At 36.0% G+C, this 20,980-nt stretch overlaps 1 long non-coding RNA gene and 1 other non-coding gene across 3 annotated transcripts; both read right to left on the bottom strand.

The window, feature by feature from the left end:
* Positions 1 to 668: 668 nt before the first annotated feature.
* On the bottom strand, positions 669 to 5,093 carry LOC107613908 (uncharacterized). Of its 2 annotated transcripts, XR_015895507.1 has the most exons (5): positions 4,568 to 5,093; positions 3,822 to 3,910; positions 3,556 to 3,653; positions 2,285 to 2,386; positions 669 to 1,046 (listed from the first exon to the last, which is right to left on the bottom strand). It is a non-coding gene; the product is annotated as an uncharacterized LOC107613908 (long non-coding RNA). The 2 variants fall into 2 exon arrangements; XR_015895508.1 differs by lacking the exon at positions 3,556 to 3,653.
* Positions 5,094 to 15,111: 10,018 nt separating this feature from the next.
* LOC148547854 (small nucleolar RNA R71) lies at positions 15,112 to 15,219 on the bottom strand. The gene has a single exon (XR_015897344.1). It is a non-coding gene; the product is annotated as a small nucleolar RNA R71 (small nucleolar RNA).
* Between the last annotated feature and the right edge of the window lie 5,761 nt (positions 15,220 to 20,980).

The following is a 20,980-nucleotide window of genomic DNA, read 5'->3' as shown; positions in this document are numbered from 1 at the left end:
AAGAATTAAATCTAAATCTAAGAAGAAATTGAAAGAAGAAACCCTAAAACCTAGAGAGAGGAGAGAGCCTCTCTCTCTCTCTAGAATTCTACATCTAAAATCTAAAGTGTGTAAAAGTGAATGAATGACTACAAAAAATAAAGGTTTTCGCAACGGTCAAAAACCGTTGCCGTAGATTGAAAAAACGTTCCTAAAACTTTAGGCAACGCTTTGGCAACGGTTTTTGACATGTGGTATATACGGCCGTTGCCAATGGTCAAAGGCAACGGTTTTTTACCTAAGGCAATGGTGACAAAAAAACCATTGCCAAAATTACTAGCATAGACAACGATTTTGAAAGAAAATTTTAAACAACGGTTTTGAATCGTTATTCGATAAACAACGGTTTTAAACCATTCTCTTTCATAATCCAACAGTTTAAAACCATAACTGGATAAGCAACGATTTTAAACTGTTGTAGTTTTATTATTCACAAAGCCAACGATTTTAAATAGTTACCGTTGGTTCATTTTTGGCAACGGTTTTAATACCATTACCATTTTATAGTCGTCTAAGACGACGATTTTAAAATGTTACCATTGGTGTTGTATTTTGGCAACGGTTTTAATTTCAATTTTTTTTAATTATTTAGTATCAATAAATAATCTAAACTATTTGAATAAAATCACTAAAGAAAAACAATTGAACATTTCCCATCAAATTTGACTTATAAAAATTGTTGTCAGATCCACAATCACATATTATTTGCTAGTAAGAATAAGATATGTGTACATTTCCTTATGTTTCTAAAAGAAACAAGACTAATATTCTCACTTGAACATATTCCCAAATAGCTTCTTTATCTTTAATCCCCTCCAGTTTATGAAAATTAATGGACAAACATCTGAATTCCTTGCCACTGTGCCCAATTTGCTCAAGTTGTTTACAGCTTCATGAGTAGGACCAATTGCCTCTCCTTCAATATCTAGAGTAATTTCTTCTCTATCTTCCAACTGTCTTGCATGAATCTTCAAGCATTGTGTAGGTCCTCGTGTTTTTCAAAGAGACTAAAACATTAATATTTTTAGCATTATATACCATCCCTCTTATTGATTTATATATGTTTAATTAAAAAAAAAACAGCTTCATCCATTTAGCTAAATGAATAAAATTCCATAATTTCACTATTGCTAATGATTTATTCCAGCTACCTAGGAAACTAGAATTTGTTTCTAAAACTAAAGTCAAAGTGTAAAAAGAGTCAAATAGATCCTTTTCTTATATCAAATCATAGTATATACATGTACCTTTTCTTGTACAATTAATGAGTACTTCTTGTACAATTAATAAGTACAGATTCTATTCAGATATTGTTCCTATTCAAATCCTATTCAGATATTGATCTCATTTCAGTGACAAATTTATCACTTGATAAAATATAAATTGTAATATAAAAATAGCCCAACAACATATGCAGCAATATATGTTGAAATTGTGTGTGTGTGTGTGTGTGTGTGTGTGTGTGTGAACTGAAGTGTGAACTTGTGCGTGTGTGGGGAACTAGCCCACCATATGCAGCTACACAAACATAATAATTTTACGTTAACTGAAGTGTGAAATTGAAATAAAGAAAACTTAAAAATATTATAATAAGTTATGAGCAATATCTATTTTGCTTAAATTGATACCGGCCTTATTCGTGAAAGCTTTCTCTCTTAATTCAATGAATGACAAGCAATTAAAAACTTTCCCAAAGAAGAAAGAAGAAAGAATGAACTAGGACTAAATAGAAAAGATGCAGAAGCTAAAAAAACAGATAGCTTGCAGTGAAAGTAAACTGAACTATTATTTAGAAAAATGATAGCAATTACATCTCAATTACATAGCGAGTTATTTATAGCCTAGTGCACCAAGTAAAAGTCACAGACTCTCACAACTGCTATAAGAAAACTAACTACTTAACACTTGAGTCTTGATTTTCTTGTTCGGGTTTTGCTATTTAACTTGAGTCTTGATTTTATTGAAAGCCTAGCTCAAATTAATCAATTCAAGTAAATTAATCGTACTTATTAATGAAAATAACAAAAAGCCATGTCCTCACATACAACCATTCTCATCATCATGCTCACCGAACACTCTTTCTCAACCCCCGCCCTGCCGCCCCCACCAATTAATAGATCCAATAAATTATTTATTAAAATATATCCCTATTATACAAAGAAGTCATCATATCTAAATCTTTCACAGCAGTAAATTTAAAGAGAAATGATGTCATAAAATATTTTTAAAGAGACAAAAAATTTACCTTTTACAGTATTGTCTATGACCTCAGCCTCAGTTGGATTAATATAATCCTTGTCCTGCTCATCTATATTATCTCCTTCATTCTCATCCAATTGCTCTTCACCTGTAGTGTAGCTCAATTGTAGAAGATTTAAATTTTGGATTCATTGTGATTCAATATGATTAAACAAAAAAAGTTCAAATAGTAAAGACTATGATAGAGAATATAAAAAAATAAATAAATACGTTAAAACTTATAATATAAGTGCTAGAAGAAGCTATGAAGTACTAGTTTTTGAAGAAGATAAAAAGTATATACCAAGTCAATTTATGACTATTAAAGCCAAGACTTATTACGTACTCATCTTTTCATATATTCCTGAGTGTGGTATCTATATCCTTCTCACAGTAAATAATCCAAAAGAAAAAAGATGCCGTTTGGTTTCTATGCAATACTCATCAAGAACTAAGAGTTAGTTATAGCATTTCCCAAGGCATCTCTTGCACACTGCTACCTCTGATATCAAGGTAACGCAAGCTTATCAAATCACATCTTCTTTTAGGTAAACTTGTGAGTTTAGTGTAGTTTGTTAACAATAGTATCTGCAAATTATGCAGATCACAAATGGAATCTGGTAGTGTCTGCAATGGAGTGTTAGAAAGGTTAAGAAAACACAGATGAATCAGTTTTCCAATACTCTTATCCTATTCTGACCAAAATCAAAATAGCACTATACCAAATCAATATTAAAATCAAAATAAAATCAAAATAGCATTTCCAGAGAACCAATTTCCAAATCAAAATCAAACAGCATTATACTAAATCAATATAAAAATTAATATTAAAATCAAAACAAAACCAAAACAACATTTTCAGAGACCTAATTACCAAATCAAAATTATAACAATATTATAACAAATTAATATTAAAATTAAAATAAAATCAGAGTAGCATTGACAGAGAACCAGTTACGTACTAAATCAATATTAAAATCAAAATAAAATCACAACAGCATTTCCAAATAATAATTTAGTGAACAAAAGCAACAGTAAAAGATTAGCAAATCCCACATTCCCATACTTTATTCCACTCCCTAATCACAACACCATAATCAGTTAATCACGTCTCATCTCATAATCCAAACTCTAATCACTATTCAAAGGACTGAAACAAACAGAAAAGCAGAAACTCACACACCACTTTTCTTTCTTCTTCTTAACTCCAACAAAAATGGCCAACAACCAAACACGCCCTAACTAAACAAAAGAAAATCAGAGAAAAAGACCACTTACCACAGATGACAACCCACAATCAGCCAAGGCAATGAAGCAGAAGCAGCGAGGTAGAAGCAGTGAAGCAGAATTAAATATAATACTAAGTTCTCCCTCACCTTTATAATGATTTTCCAGTGAACAAAAAAGTTAGCAAATTAAATATAATACTAAGCCTAATGCTAATAATGTTTACTAATAGAGAGGGGACGAGGAAAAGAAAGATAAATGTTAGGATAAAATTTGTGGAAAGAAGACTAAATAAAGCATTTAAACAATTCGGTTACCTAGTGTTTCTCAGAGCAGTACCTCACTTGTCTGCAACTACTGCAGAGTTTATCTCCTTTCTATGTTCCACACCAATTGCAAAAAGCAGCTGAAAGAATAAAAGATTTCCATCTTTTAATAAGATGTGCCTAATCAATAGAAGTACTAATACACCGATCTTAATGTGAAAACAGGTCATATATTAGTCATATACAAAGCAAAAATAATAGTAGAAATAATACACAGTATAGCAACAATAAAAATACAATGTAAGAGCAGCTTGTTCAGGGCATCAAATTAAGTCTGAGATTGAAATGTAGCAAAAGCATAATGCCACAAAATCAAAAAGATGGATTGCATGTACTCACGAACTCTATAACTCATGCAATAACTCTAGAATGCTACTCCTCATAAGGAAATAGTCACCAGTTATAATCCATCTCCATGTTTACAGTATCTTTAGGGTAGTGAAGTGTGATAATCCATCTCTATGTTTATAGGGAGTGTCATAAATCTTAATTTACATAAAAGTTGCATCACTCAATCACCTAGAATATTATCACTGAGAGAACCCATCATTTAAACTCAGAGAACCAGTGACCAAAATAGGCAGCATTATACCAAATCAAAATTCAAATCAAAACAGAAACCAAATCAATTAAACTCCAACAACAGTGACCATGGTTGCAGCAAAATGGAGAATTCAAACTCAATGGAATCGAAAACAGAAATGAATTCAATGGAATTCAAAACAGAGACGGCTTACAATAAAAGAACGAAGCAACAGCAATAGGAGAGGCAGCCCCCTTCTCTCCGGTCCGTGATTCTGGCGACCAGAGGCACGGCGGTACGGTGTGTTCTCCAGTGACAATCGACGGCGGCAGCGGCTCCTCTTTTGGTGGCGACAAGCATGAACGGCGGCTCCTCTCCACGGCCACGGCGACGGACCTTCGACGGCAACAGTGGAGATCAGACACGACGGAGCTGGCAGCACAGGCGGCGTCTTTTTTCTCCCCCACGAGCTTCCTTCCTCACGCATCTCTTCTCCCTCGCGACAACAATGACATCACGGCAGCGGCGGTGTGACGGGTTCAACAGAGGCACAGCGACGGTGACGTGACGGTGCGGCTTCGACGGCGTTCGGCTCCTTGGCGGCTTCAGATCTGACGGTGACGTGACCTCTCTTCTCTTCCTCTGCTGTGTGTGCGTGGGTTGAAAGAGAAAGGAAGGTGAAGGGTTGCGTGTTTCAGAGGCTGGAAAAAGGGAAAATTTTGGGTTTCTTTGTTTAAGGTGAAAATTTAGGGTACAATGAAATTGGAAATTTAGAGTTAAGGAATTTGTTGTATCAATTTATTAATTGATTTTTAATTATGTATTCTTATTTAAAATAATAAAATGATATAATTAATTTTTTATTTATAAAAAATAAAGTATTAAATTATAAGAATATCAATTATTTAAATTAAATTATATAAAATTTTTATTATTATATAATTATTAAATTTTATAATTTAAATATAAAAAATTATTCAACAATTATAAATTATATAAAAATTTTAATTCAAATAGTCAAAATTTTATTATTTTTAAATTTTTAAAATTTTAAATTATAAATAAAAAAATATTCAATAATGTTAAAGTTAGGTAAAAATCTTAATTTATTTTAAATTTAATTTATCAAAACTTACTTTAATTATCTTTAATAAAATAATTTCTGAAATTAAAGTCTCTAATAAATAAATAAACTAAAATTAGTTCATAATATGAATTTTTTAAAAATTAGCTCATAATATTTGTTATTTATTTATAACAATAATTTTTGAGTATTCTACTAATTTAATATTTACATAGAACTATTTTTATATGTATCTTTTAATTTTTATAATTATTTAAATATTAAAAAATTATTTCTTAATAAAAAAGTTATTGTAATAGTTATGAAACCGTTCATTTAAATAGTCAAAGAGAATAGTTTTATTTTATTGCTATAACTTAATGAAAAATTAAACTTCAACAGCAACACTATAAAAATCATTGTCTAAAATCAACTAAGAGAACAGTTTTAAAGTGTAGCAACTTTGGCAACAATTTTTAAGCGTATCTTTTGTATAATTATTTAAACAACATTAAAAAATCGTTGCTTAAAAAAAATTCTAGTAATGGTTATAAAACCATTCTTTAAAATAGTCAAAGAGAACGGTTTTATTTTGTTGTTATAAAATAATGAAAACTGAACTTCAACAGTAACATTGTAAAAAACCGTTGTCTAAAACTATCTAAGAGAACGATTTTAAGGCGTTGAAGATTTTGGCATTAATAAAGCCTATATTTGTTGTAGTAATGATTCGAATGATTCCTTCCAACTCCACTCTGCAGCCTCTTGTCTTCATTTTTGGGCCTGAAACTGGGTCAAAAGCAGCCCAGAAATCATCCCAGCGAATTTCCTTTACTAAGGCACGTGACACTCGACACGCGTACACTTCAATCACGCGTACGCGTCGTTTGAACTCTGCACTGGCCACGCGTAGGCGTCAGCCACGCGTGCAGATCATTTGGACTATGGCTTGGTCATGCGTATGCGTCATCCATGCATACGCGTCGAGACCGGCTTCTCAAATCTCCAAATTCTTGTGTTCCTTCCACTTTTGCATGCTTCCTTTCCATCCTCTAAGCCATTCCTGCCCTATAAACTTTGAAAACACTTAACACACATATCATAGCATCGAATGGTAATAAGAGAGGATTAAAAATTAGCAATTTTATGGCCTAAGAAGCATGTTTTCAATTATAGCACAAAATTAGGAAGAAAAATTAAAAACATGCAATTTACATGAAAAGTGGGAGAATAATTGATAAAATCCTCTCAATTCAATCCAAAATATACCATAAAAAAAGTGGTTTATCAGCGCCAAATATCCAGGTCCACGTTTAGCCCCGGCTTGGCAGGTTCCAATTCTTCTCTTTTCTTGCGCACGAACTCCGCCAAACCGATCTAAACTTCACCTGAAATAATTAAAATACTAAACCCTCACCGGAAGTGTATACAGTCTAATCACTCAAGTATTTAAGGTTCGATTCTCTCAATTCTCTACTAATCTTGCTTTCTAAGACTTGCTCTTCTTCTACCAATCAACAAAAATTTAATGCTCAAATACACATATCAAGAGGTCTTTTCAAGGGTTGTAATGGGGTTAGGGTCAAGGTAGGAATGTATCTGGTTAAGTGGACTAAAATCCGAATCCTTGATTAACCTATACTTCCCACCTAACCTAAGGCACTCCATGTCATTATAATGCAAAACCTAACTATCCATTGACTATCTTTACACAAATTCATGCACCTTGACATTTTTTAATACAAATCATATGCATTGATATCATTATTTACCTTGGGGCATTTTATCCCCTTTTTATTGCTTTCTCTTTTTCGTTTCTTTTTCTCTTTTTTTTTATATGCATATATGGTAGGGAATATATATATACACAAGGATTTAATGCATATGATTAAAGTGTTGGATGCATGAACAAGTGCCCAAACTATTTTCACATTTTCATATAAGAATATAAAATACCCAATTTTCAAACCAAGTATTCCCCAAACCCAAATTTCCCAAACTTAATTCATGTACACTCTCACTAGTCTAAGCTAACTAAGGCTTCAAATTAGGGACATTTATTATTTTCCGCTTAGAGTTAGTGATGTGCTAAAATAAAGAACAAATGGAGTAACATAGGCTCAACATTGGGTTACAAAGGATAATGAAAGGGTAAGGCCATATGGGTATGTGAGCTATAGTGAAACAAAGACCTCAATCACATAAGTGCATGCATATATCAAACAATGGAAATATAGAATTAAGCAAGACAAAGATCACAATTTTCGAGAGAACAACTGATAAACCACTATCTTATGGTTTATCTTGTGCTCAATTGAGTGGATTTTATCAACTCTTTACCCACTTATTCATACTATTTGCATGGTTTTACATTTGCCTTCCTAATTATGTGCTTTGATTGAAAACATGCTTCTTTGGTCTCAAGTTCCCTATGTTTAATCCTCTCTTATTACCATTAGATGCCTTGATATGTGTGTTAAGTGATTTCATTCATTTCACTTTATAATTATTTCATCTTTTGCAATCACTGGTTCAATGTTCCTTTTTATTTATTTTTCCAATTAAATTTATGAACTTTTTCATGTTATGATTTGAATATTTTATTTAATATAATTGAGGTATTTTAGAATTATGACTGCTTTCTTTTATTTATATAAATAATTTAGATTTTTCCCTTTTGGCTTTGGTTGATTAATTGGTGACTCTTGAGTTATCAAACTCATTGTTGATTGAAAATTGGAATTCTTCAAGAATTAATTCAAGATCCAATAACTCTAACTTTTCCCAAGGAAAGACTGGGACTTGAGGATTCGAATTAATTCGTCCACTTAACTTACCTTCATAGTTAGAGGTTAACAAAGTGGGAGAAAAATCCAATTCTCATCACAATTGATAAGGATAACTAGAATAGGACTTCCAGTTCTTCATACCTTGCCAAGAGATTTTATTATTATTAATTTATTTTACTTGTCATTTAAATATACATGTGCCCATTGCCCAAACTTCAAAACCCCGATCTACAATCTTTATAACCAATAATAAGAACATACTTCCCTGCAATTCCTTGAGAAGACGACCCGATGTTTAAATATTCGGTTATTAATTTTAAAGGGGTTTGTTACTTGTGACAACCAAAACGTTTGTACGAAGGGATTTTTGAAGGTTTAGAAACTATACTTGCAACGAGGATTTATCCGCAATTTTCTAGACCACTTAAAGGTACCTCCCGTCAACAACACACACCAAAACAAAACATTGGTTGATAAGATGCAACCAATCAAATAGTTTCAAAAAGCTCACTAGGCTCGTGTGTTCGAGCTCTAAAACCATGTTCCAAATTAAATTTCTTCAGGCAAGTTCAACAAAAATTTTAATTCAAATTAGTGAAATGCCCTAACACAGTTTCTTGAAAAGGAATTCATCTTCAACCAAGTAGTACATAAATGCAAGCAACTAACTACACATGCAATCTATTATGCAATACAACAACTAACTAACAAAGAAGAATAAGAATTGGTGTTGGAAAAGGAAGTAGTCACCCACGAAAGTCGGTCTCGACCTCCCCACACTTAAAGATTGCACCGTCCTCGGTGCATGCAATGATGAGCAAGGTGGATTAGGGTGGGTTGCTATAACTGATGAGTTTCTTCAAAAGATTGTGAAGAGGAACTTGTTTATCGCCCCATTAAGAAGTTTTTCTTTCCCTTCCTAGTGGCCATCCTAAAATGAGAGAAAAAGAAAGAAGATTAAGCCCAAAAATAAAAATATGAAAGCAAGTAGAACATAAGTGGGGCTAATGCCAAATAAGAGTGGGATTCTCGACTAAATGGTAGCTACAACATGTAAGCGAGAAAACAATATAAGCAAAGGGCATTGTCAACCAAATATCAAACTAGTCAATAAGCACCAAAATAATTCAAGAATTATCAACAGTTGCGTGAGAAAATTCAACACCAATAGTAAAATAGTAAACCTAAGAAGGAAAATAAGAACTAGCAACAAAGATAAAATGCAATAAATGAAAGTATGCAAATTAATAAATAAAAGAGAATAAAATAAAATAAAGATGAGAAGTGAAAGGAATGAAGAAGAAGAAAGGTAGAAAGAAACAAGAAGGAGAGAAGAAAGAAGAAAGAAATGAAAGAAGAGATGGAGAAGAAAGGAAGAAACAAAGAAGAAGAAGTAGGAAAGAAATAAAGAAAGAAGAGACAGGGATGCGACGCAGATACGTCGACCACGCGTATGCGTGGTGTGCAGTAGAAGGGAGTGACGCGTACGCGTGGAAAGTAAAAAGCAGAAGGTGATGCGTATGCGTCGGTCACGCGTACGCGTAACCATTCATGCTGGATGCATGAATCCTGCACAGTGCCATCACAACTCTCTCGTTTTTGTACCAGAGGCAGCATGAAGAGACCGCGCGTACGTGTCGGTCACGCTCACGCGTGGGTGGCCGAAAAATGAAGTGACGCGTACGCGTCAACGAGGCGCACGCGTGGGTTGGCTTGTGCGCCTAGCACCCCACCCGTAGAGTTCCAACGCAAGTATCTAGTTTTTGTACCAGGGATCACAGCATTAGCATGCGATGCGGGCGCGTCGGTCACGCACACGCGTGGATAGGGAAAATTTGTGGGTGACACGTACGCGTCAGCAAGGCGTAAATGTGAGAGGCCCTTTTTTTTTCTAAGAAACTAACAAGCTACCAAAGCAATGCCAAATTTTATTAAACGAGCTAAATCACAGCTTAAACTAAATAAACCTAACTAAAAATGAAAGTTCAACTTATTACCAATATAAACAAAAGGGAAAACAGGAAGAATTTACCATGGTGGGGTGTCTCCCACCTAATACTTTTAATTAAAGTCTTTAAGTTGGACATTTGGTGAGCTCTTTGTCATGGTGGCTGGTGCTTGAACTCATCTTGAAACTTCCACCAATGCTTGGACTTCCAATAAGCTCCAACATTTCTAAATAAATTCACCAAGCCTTGATGAAGTTCTTCACCAGCTTTGAGCTCCCAAAGTTGATCCTCTTGTATGTTGGGATCCCAAATCTTGTTTCTACACCCGTCTTCAAGTTGATCATCATTATTTCGTCCGGGTGGTAAGCAATCTGAATTCTCAATTACGAATCCAAACAACTTCCTAGACCCATTCAATCTAGCTCTACACCAATCTTTGCACTTCAACTTTGAGCATGCAACCATATTAAACATTGCATGACAACTCCAAATACTGACCATCTCCTTGAATGTTGTGCTGTATAGTGATGGCTTGGGGAGAGGTGTTTCCGATGATGTTGCAAGCTCCATTCCCTTGTGCCCTTCCTTGATAATTTTCACCTCTTGACACGCTTCCTTCATTGCAACCTCTTCCTTATCAAGTTCTTCTAATTCTTCCCCATCACTCAAGTCATAAGTTGGAGGTTGAGAAAAGTCTACCTCAACGTTGCTTATAATTCCATCGGGAGAAGGTTCTTCAAACTCAAGGAGTTCACTTGCGGATGCAAATTCATCACTAGGAGGACTTGATTCATGATCATCATCACCAAGGGAACTTGCTTCTTGCTCTATTCCCTCCAATTCTTCATAGGGAACATGCCTTGGAGGTTGTGCACTATCCTCCTCAATATCAATTTCAAGCTTCTTGGAGGAATACTTGATGAGCGAATAATTTATACGCTTTTTGGCATTATTTTTAGTATGTTTTTAGTAGAATCTAGTTACTTTTAGGGATGTTTTCATTAGTTTTTATGTTAAATTCACATTTCTGGACTTTACTATGGGTTTGTGTGTTTTTCTGTGATTTCAGGTATTTTCTGGCTGAAATTGAGGGACTTGAGCAAAAATCAGATTCAGAGGTTGAAGAAGGACTGCTGATGCTGTTGGATTCTGATCTCCCTGCACTCAAAATGGATTTTATGGAGCTACAGAACTCAAAATGGCGTGCTTCCAATTTCGTTGGAAATTAGACATCCAGAGCTTTCCAGCAATATATAATAGTCTATACTTTGCCCAAGTTTTGACGACGCAAACTGGTGTTCAACGCCAGCTCTCTGCCCAATTCTGGCGTCCAGCGCCAGAAACAAGTTGCAAAGTGGAGTTCAACGCCCAAAATGGCACAAAAGGTAGCGTTCAACTCCAAGAATGACCTTTCCACGTGTAGACTTCAAGCTCAGCCCAAGCACACACCAAGTGGGCCCCGGAAGTGGATTTATGCATCATTTACTTACTTCTGTAAACCCTAGTAGCTAGTTTATTATAAATAGGACTTTTTACTACTGTATTAGACATCTTTGGATCATCTTTGAACATCTTTGGACACCTGGTTCTTAGATCATGGGGGCTGGCCATTCGGCCATGCCTGGACCTTTCACTTATGTATTTTCAACGGTAGAGTTTCTACACTCCATAGATTAAGGTGTGGAGCTCTACTGTTCCTCAAAGATTAATGCAAAGTACTACTGTTTTTCTATTCAATTCAACTTGTTCCGCTTCTAAGATATTCATTTGCACTTCAACCTGAATGTGATGAACATGACAATCATCATCATTCCTTATGAACGCGTGCCTGACAACCACTTCCGTTCTACCTTAGATTGAATGAGTATCTCTTAGATCTCTTAATCAGAATCTTCGTGGTGTAAGCTAGATTGATGGCGGCATTCATGAGAATCTGGAAAGTCTAAACCTTGTCTGTGGTATTCCGAGTAGGATTCCGGGATTGAATGACTGTGACGAACTTCAAACTCGCGAGTGCTGGGCGTAGTGACAGACGCAAAAGGAGGGTGAATCCTATTCCAGCATGATCGAGAACCTCAGATGATTAGCCGTGCTGTGACAGAGCATTTGGACCATTTTCACAAGAGGAGGAGATATAACCATTGACAACGGTGATGCCCTTGCATAAAGCCAGCCATGGAAAGGAGTAAGACTGATTGGATGAAGACAGCAGGAAAGCAGAGATTCAGAGGAACGGAAGCATCTCTACACGCTTATCTGAAATTCTCACCAATGAATTACATAAGTGTTTCTATCCTTAGTTTATTATTTATTTTCAAAAACTCCATAACTATTTTATATCCGCCTGACTGAGATTTACAAGGTGACCATAGCTTGCTTCATACCAACAATCTCCGTGGGATCGACCCTTACTCACGTAAGGTTTATTACTTGGATGACCCAGTGCACTTGCTGGTTAGTTGTATCGAAGTTGTTACAAATTATGAATTGAGATTAGAGCACCAAGTTTTTGGAGCCATTACCAGAGATCACAATTTTGTGCACCAAGTTTTTGGCGCCGTTGCCGGGGATTGTTCGAGTTTGGACAACTGACGGTTCATCTTGTTGCTCAGAATAGGTAATTTTCTTTTTGTTTTCTTTTCAAAAAAATTTTTCAAAAATATTTCAAAAATTTTTCCTTTGTTTTCGAAAAAAAAAATTTTAAAATAAAAATGTTTTCAAAAATATATTTTTTCTTCAGAATTTTTAAGAATGAATTCTAGAGTTTCATGAAGCATGTTGAAGCATACTGGCTATAAAACCATGTCTAAATTCTTTTGGGCAGAGGTTTTGGCTTAAAATTGAATGAATTACACTCATATTTTTACTAAAGCTTGGCTGGCTATTAAGACATGCCTGACCCTTTGATTGGAGCTTTAGACTAAAGAGCATAAGATTCCTGGAATTCATATTAAAAGTTTTGGAATCCTTATTTTTCTTTTTCAAAATGATTTTCGAAAAAAATTAAAAGAAAATACAAAAAAATTCATAAAATCATAAAAATCAAAAATATTTTGTGTTTCTTGTTTGAGTCTTGAGTCAAATTTTAAGTTTGGTGTCAATTGCATGCTCATCTTGCATTTTTCAAAAAATTCATGCATTCATGGTGTTCTTCATGATCTTCAAGTTGTTCTTGGTAAGTCTTCTTGTTTGATCTTGATGTTTTCTTGTTTTGCATCTTTTCTTATTTTTCATGTGCATTTTTGCATCCATAGAGTCTAAACATGAAAGATTTCTAAGTTTGGTGTCTTGCATGTTTTCTTTGCATAATAAAATCTTCAGAAATAAGTTCTTGATGTTCATCTTGACATTCAAAGTTTTCTTGGTGTTCATCTTGACATTCATTGTGTTCTTGCATTCATCACATACTTTGATCCAATATTTTCATGCATTGCATCATTTTTCTTGTTTTTCTCTCTCATCATAAAAAATTCAAAAATCAAAAAAATATCTTCCCCTTTTTCTCTCATCAAATTCGAAAATTTGAGTTGACTTTTTCAAAAATTTTTAAAATTAAGTTGTTTCTTATGAGTCAAATCAAATTTTCAATTTGAAAATTTTATCTTTTTCAAAATCTTTTTCAAAAATTAAATCTTTTTCACTCTTCTTAGTTATTTTCGAAAATTATAAAAATATTTTTCAAAAATCTTTTTCTTATTTTATATCAAATTTTCGAAAATAACGATAACAATTAATGTTTTGATTCAAAAATTTCAAGTTTGTTACTTACTTGTTAAGAAAGATTCAAACTTTAAGTTCTAGAATCATATCTTGTGATTTCTTGTGAATCAAGTCATTAATTGTGATTTTAAAAATCAAATCTTTTTCAAAACTAATTTCAATCATATCTTTTCAAAAATATCTTCTTATCTTATCTTTTTCAAAATTTGATCTTAAAATATCCCTTCTAACTTCTTATCTTCTTATCTTTTCAAAATTGATTTTCAAATTTGTTTCAACTAACTAACTAACTTTTTGTTTGTTTCTTATATTTTTCAAAACTACCTAACTAACTCCCTCTCTCTCTAATTTTCGAAAATATCTTCCCTCTTTTTCAAAATTTCTTTTTAATTAACTAATTATTTTAATTTTGGATTTTAATTTTCGAAAATTACTAACCTTTTTCAAAAACTATCTTCGAAAATCACTAACTCTTTTTCAAAAATTATTTTCGAAAATTCTCCCCCTCCCATCTTATTATATTTATTTATTTATCTACTAACATCTCCTCATCTCAATTCACTGCTCCTATCCTTACCCTTGTGTTTGGATTCTTCATTCTTCTTCACCCCTATTCCTTTTCTTTTTTTACTAACATTAAGGAACCTCTTTACTGTGACATAGAGGATTCCTCTTCTTTTCTTGTTCTCTTCTCTTTCTTATGAGCAGGAACAAAGAAAAAGGCATTCTTGTTGAAGCTGATCCAGAACCTGAAAGGACTCTGAAGAGAAAACTAAGAGAAGCTAAATTACAACAATCCAGAGACAACCTTATTGAAAATTTTGAACAAGTAAAGGAGATGGCAGCCGAACCCAACAACAATAATGCAAGGAGAATGCTTGGTGACTTTACTGCACCAAATTCCAATTTACATGGAAGAAGCATCTCCATCCCTACCATTGGAGCAAACAATTTTGAGCTGAAACCTCAGCTAGTTTCTCTGATGCAACAGAACTGCAAGTTTCATGGACTTCCATCTGAAGATCCTTTTCAGTTCTTAACTGAATTCTTGCAAATCTGTGATACTGTTAAGACTAATGGAGTAGATCCTGAAGTCTACAGGCTCATGCTTTTCCCTTTTGCTGTAAGAGACAGAGCTAGAGTGTGGTTAGACTCTCAACCTAAAGATAGCCTGAACTCTTGGGATAAGCTGGTCACGACTTTCTTAGCCAAGTTCTTTCCTCCTCAAAAGCTGAGCAAGCTTAGAGTGGATGTTCAAACCTTCAGACAGAAAGAAGGTGAATCCCTCTATGAAGCTTGGGAAAGATACAAGCAGTTGACCAAAAAGTGTCCTTCTGACATGCTTTCAGAATGGACCATCCTGGATATATTCTATGATGGTTTATCTGAGCTATCAAAGATGTCATTGGATACTTCTGCAGGTGGATCCATTCACCTAAAGAAAATGCCTGCAGAAGCTCAAGAACTCATGACATGGTTGCTAATAACCAGTTCATGTACACTTCTGAGAGGAATCCTGTGAATAATGGGATGCCTATGAAGAAGGGAGTTCTTGAAATTGATACTCTGAATGCCATATTGGCTCAGAACAAAATATTGACTCAGCAAGTCAATATGATTTCTCAGAGTCTGAATGGAATGCAAGCTGCATCCAACAGTACTCAAGAGGCATCTTCTGAAGAAGAAGCTTATGATCCTGAGAACCCTGCAATAGCAGAGGTGAATTACTTAGGTGAACCTTATGGAAACACCTATAACTCATCATGGAGAAATCACCCAAATTTCTCATGGAAGGATCAAAAGCCTCAATAAGGCTTTAATAATGGTGGAAGAAATAGGTTTAACAATAGTAAACCTTTTCCATCATCCACTCAGCAACAGATAGAGAATTCTGAGCAGAATCCATCTAGCTTAGCAAACTTAGTCTCTGATCTATCTAAGGCCACTGTGAGTTTCATGAATGAAACAAGGTCTTCCATTAGAAATTTGGAGGCACAAGTGGGCCAGCTGAGTAAGAAGATCACTGAAATCCCTCCCAGTACTCTCCCAAGCAATACAGAAGAAAATCCAAAGAGAGAGTGCAAGGCCATTGATATTACCAAAATGGCTGAACCCAAAGAGGGAGAGGAGGACATGAATCCCAGTGAGGAAGACCTCCTGGGACGTCCAGTGATCAATAAGGAGTTTTCCTCTAAGGAACCAAAGGAATCTGAGGCTCATCTAGAGACCATAGAGATTCCATTGAACCTCCTTATGCCCTTCATGAGCTCTGATGAGTATTCTTCTTCTGAAGAGAATGAAGATGTCACTGAAGAGCAAGCTGCCAAGTTCCTTGGTGCAATCATGAAGCTGAATGCCAAATTATTTGGTATTGAGACTTGGGAAGATGAACCTCCCTTGTTCACCAATGAACTAAGTGATCTGGATCAACTGACATTACCTCAGAAGAAACAGGATCCTGGAAAGTTCATAATACCTTGTACCATAGGCACCATGCTCTTTGAAAAGGCTCTGTGTGACCTTGGTTCAGGGATAAACCTCATGCCCCTCTCTGTAATAGAGAAACTGGGAATTTATGGGGTGCAAGCTGCTAAAATCTCATTAGAAATGGCAGACAATTCAAGAAAACAGGCTTATGGACAAGTAGAGGACGTGTTAGTAAAGGTTGAAGGCCTTTACATCCCTGCTGATTTCATAGTCCTAGACACTAGAAAGGAAGAGGATGAATCCATCATCCTAGGAAGGCCTTTTCTAGCCACAACAAGAGCTGTGATTGATGTGGACAGAGGAGAATTGATCCTTCAATTAAATAAGGACAACCTTGTGTTTACAACTCAAGGATCTCTCTCTGCATCCATGGAGAGGAAGCAGAAAAAGCTTCTCTCAAAGCAGAGTCAACCAAAGCCCCCACAGTCAAACTCTAAGTTTGGTGTTGGGAGGCCACAACCAAACTCTAAGTTTGGTGTCAAACCCCCATATCCAGACTCTAAGTTTGGTGTTGGGAGGTCTCAACAAAGTTCTGCACATCTGTGAGGCTCCATGAGAGCCCACTGTCAAGCTATTGACATTAAAGAAGCGCTTGTTGGGAGGCAACCCAATGTTTATTTATCTAATTTTATTTTTGTGTTTTCTTAGGTTCATGATCATGTGGAAGTCACAAAATAAACGAAAAATTTAGAAACAGAATCAAAAACAGCGGAAGAAAAATCACACCCTGGAGGAAGCACCTGTCTGGCGTTCAACGCTAGAACAGAGCATGGTTCTAGCGCTGAACGCCCAAAATGGGCAGCATCTGGGCGCTGAACGCCAGAATTGCACCCTGGAGAAGAGCTGGCGCTGAACGCCCAGAACAAGCATGGTTCTGGCGTTCAACGCCAGAAATGGGCAGTAAATGGGCGTTGAACGCCCAAAATGGGCACCAACCTGGTGCTGAACGCCCAGAGTTGTGTGCAAGGGCATTTTACATGCCTAATTTGGTGCAAGGTTGTAAATCCTTGAACACCTCAGGATCTGTGGACCCCACAGGATCATCTCAGGATCTGTGAACCCCACAGGATTCCCACCTACCTCCACTCACTCTTTTCTCTCTTCTCAATCATCCTCTATTCCCAATAAACACTCTTCCCCAAAACCCTTCACCTATCACCTCCATCCCTCTTCCCTATTAACCCTTCACCACTCACATCCATCCACTCTTCCCCATAAACCTACCTCATAAACCCCACCTACCTTCGAAAATTCAAAATCAATTTCCCACCCAACCCACCCTAAATGGCCGAACCTAACACCCTCTTCCCCTACTATATATAGCCCTCCATTCTTCTTCATTTTCACACAAAATAACCCCCTCTCCTCCATATTTTCTTCTTCTTCTTCATCTATTCTTTCTTCTCTTGCTCGAGGGCGAGCAAAATTCTAAGTTTGGTGTGGTAAAAGTATAAGCTTTTTGTTTTTCCATTACCATTGATGGCACCTAAGACCGGAGAATTCTCTAGAAAAGGGAAAGAGAAGACAAAAGCTTCCACCTCCGAGTCATGGGAGATGGAAAGGTTCATCTCCAAAGCTCATCAAGACCACTTCTATGATGTTGTGGCCAAGAAGAAGGTGATCCCCGAGGTCCCTTTCAAACTCAAGAAGAATGAGTATCCGGAGATTCGACATGAAATCCAAAGAAGAGGTTGGGAAGTTCTAACAAACCCCATCCAACAACTTGGCATCTTAATGGTTCAAGAGTTCTATGCCAATGCATGGATCACTAAGAACCATGATCAAAGTAAGAACCCGAATCCAAAGAATTATATTACAATGGTTCGGGGGAAATACTTAGATTTTAGTCTGGAAAATGTGAGGTTGGCGTTTAACTTGCCCATGATGCAAGGAGATGAACGCCCCTACACTAGAAGGGTCAACTTTAATCAAAGGTTGGACCAAGTCCTTATGGACATATGTGTGGAAGGAGCTCAATGGAAGATTGACTCCAAAGGCAAGCCGGTTCAACTAAGAAGACTGGACCTCAAGCCTGTGGCTAGAGGATGGTTGGAGTTCATCCAACGCTCCATCATCCCCACTAGCAACCGATCTGAAGTTACTGTGGATCGGGCCATCATGATCCATATCATCATGATTGGAGAGGAAGTAGAAGTTCATGAAGTCATCTCCCTTGAACTCTACAAAATAGCCGAAAAGCCCTCTCCTGGGGCAAGGCTAGCTTTTCCTCATCTTATTTGCCATCTATGTTACTCAGCTGGAGCTTTCATAGAAGGAGACATTCACATTGAGGAAGAGAAGCCCATCACTAAGAAAAAGATGGAGCAAGCAAGAGAGCCCATTCATGGAGCTCAAGAGGCGTATGAAGCTCATCATCATGAGATCCCGGAGATGCCTCAAATGCATTTTCCTCCACAAAACTATTGGGAGCAAATCAACACCTCCCTAGGAGAATTAAGTTCCAACATGGGACAACTAAGGGTGGAACATCAAGAGCACTCCATCATCCTTCATGAAATTAGAGAAGATCAAAAAGCAATAAGGGAGGAGCAACAAAGACAAGGAAGAGACATAGAAGAACTCAAGGACATCATTGGTTCCTCAAGAAGGAAACGCCACCATCACTAAGGTGGACTCATTCCTTGTTCTTATTCTCTGTTTTCGTTTTCTCTGTGTTAAGTGCTTATCCATGTTTGTGTCTTCATTACATGATCATTAGTATTTAGTAACTATGTCTTAAAGTTATAAATGTCCTATGAATCCATCACCTCTCTTAAATGAAAAATGTTTTAATTCAAAAGAACAAGAAGTACATGAGTTTCAAATTTATCCTTGAACTTAGTTTAATTATATTGATGTGGTGACAATGCTTCTTATTTTCTGAATGAATGCTTGAACAGTGCATATATCTTTTGAAGTTGTTGTTTATGAATGTTAAATATGTTGGCTCTTGAAAGAATGATGACAAGGAGACATGTTATTTGATAATCTGAAAAAATCATAAAAATGATTCTTGAAGCAAGAAAAAGCAGCAAAGAACAAAGCTTGCAGAAAAAAAAATAGGCGAAAAAAAAATATAGAAAGAAAAAGAAAAAGCAAGCAGAAAAAGCCAAAAGCTCTTAAAACCAAGAGGCAAGAGCAAAAAGCCAATAACCCTTAAAACCAAAAGGCAAGGGCAAATAAAAAGGATCCCAAGGCTTTGAGCATCAGTGGATAGGAGGGCCCAAAGGAATAAAATCCTGGTCTAAGCGGCTAAACCAAGCTGTCCCTAACCATGTGCTTGTGGCGTGTAGGTGTCAAGTGAAAACTTGAGACTGAGTGGTTAAAGTCAAGGTCCAAAGCAAAAAAAAGAGAGTGTGCTTAAGAACCCTGGACACCTCTAATTGGGGACTTTAGCAAAGCTAAGTCACAATCTGAAAAGGTTCACCCAATTATGTGTCTGTGGCATTTATGTATCCGGTGGTAATACTGGAAAACAAAGTGCTTAGGGCCACGGCCAAGACTCATAAAGAAGCTGTGTTCAAGAATCATCATACTGAACTAGGAGAATCAATAACACTATCTGAACTCTGAGTTCCTATAGAAGCCAATCATTCTGAACTTCAATGGATAAAGTGAGATGCCAAAACTATTCAAGAGGCAAAAAAGCTACAAGTCCCACTCATCTAATTGGAGCTATGTTTCATTGATAGTTTGGAATTTATAGTATATTCTCTTCTTTTTATCCTATTTGATTTTCAGTTGCTTGGGGACAAGCAACAATTTAAGTTTGGTGTTGTGATGAGCGGATAATTTATACGCTTTTTGGCATTGTTTTTAGTATGTTTTTAGTAGAATCTAGTTACTTTTAGGGATGTTTTCATTAGTTTTTATGTTAAATTCACATTTCTGGACTTTACTATGAGTTTGTATATTTTTCTGTGATTTTAGGTATTTTCTGGCTGAAATTGAGGGACTTGAGCAAAAATCAGATTCAGAGGTTGAAGAAGGACTGCTGATGCTGTTGGATTCTGACCTCCCTGCACTCAAAATGGATTTTCTGGAGCTAAAGAACTCAAAATGGCGTGCTTCCGATTGCGTTGGAAAGTAGACATCTAGGGCTTTCCAGCAATATATAATAGTCCATACTTTGCCCAGGTTTTGATGACGTAAACTGCCGTTCAACGCCAGCTCTCTGCCGAATTCTGGCGTCCAGCGCCAGAAACAAGTTGCAAAGTGGAGTTCAACGCCCAAAATGGCACAAAAGGTGGTGTTCAACTCCAAGAATGACCTTTCCACGTGTAGAATTCAAGCTCAGCTCAAGCACACACCAAGTAGGCCCCGGAAGTGGATTTATGCATCATTTACTTACTTCTGTAAACCCTAGTAGCTAGTTTATTATAAATAGGACTTTTTACTACTGTATTAGACATCTTTGGGTCATCTTTGAACATCTTTGGACGCGTGGTTCTTAAATCATGGGGGCTGGCCATTCGGCCATGCCTGGACCTTTCACTTATGTATTTTCAACGGTAGAGTTTCTACACTCCATAGACTAAGGTGTGGAGCTCTGCTGTTCCTCAAAGATTAATGCAAAGTACTACTATTTTTCTATTCAATTCAACTTGTTCCGCTTCTAA

The sequence above is a fragment of the Arachis ipaensis genome, chromosome B8 (assembly GCF_059453495.1).
Source record: "Arachis ipaensis isolate K30076 ecotype BB chromosome B8, ASM5945349v1, whole genome shotgun sequence".
NCBI lineage: Eukaryota > Viridiplantae > Streptophyta > Magnoliopsida > Fabales > Fabaceae > Arachis > Arachis ipaensis.
This window is presented reverse-complemented; position numbering and strand designations above follow the sequence as displayed.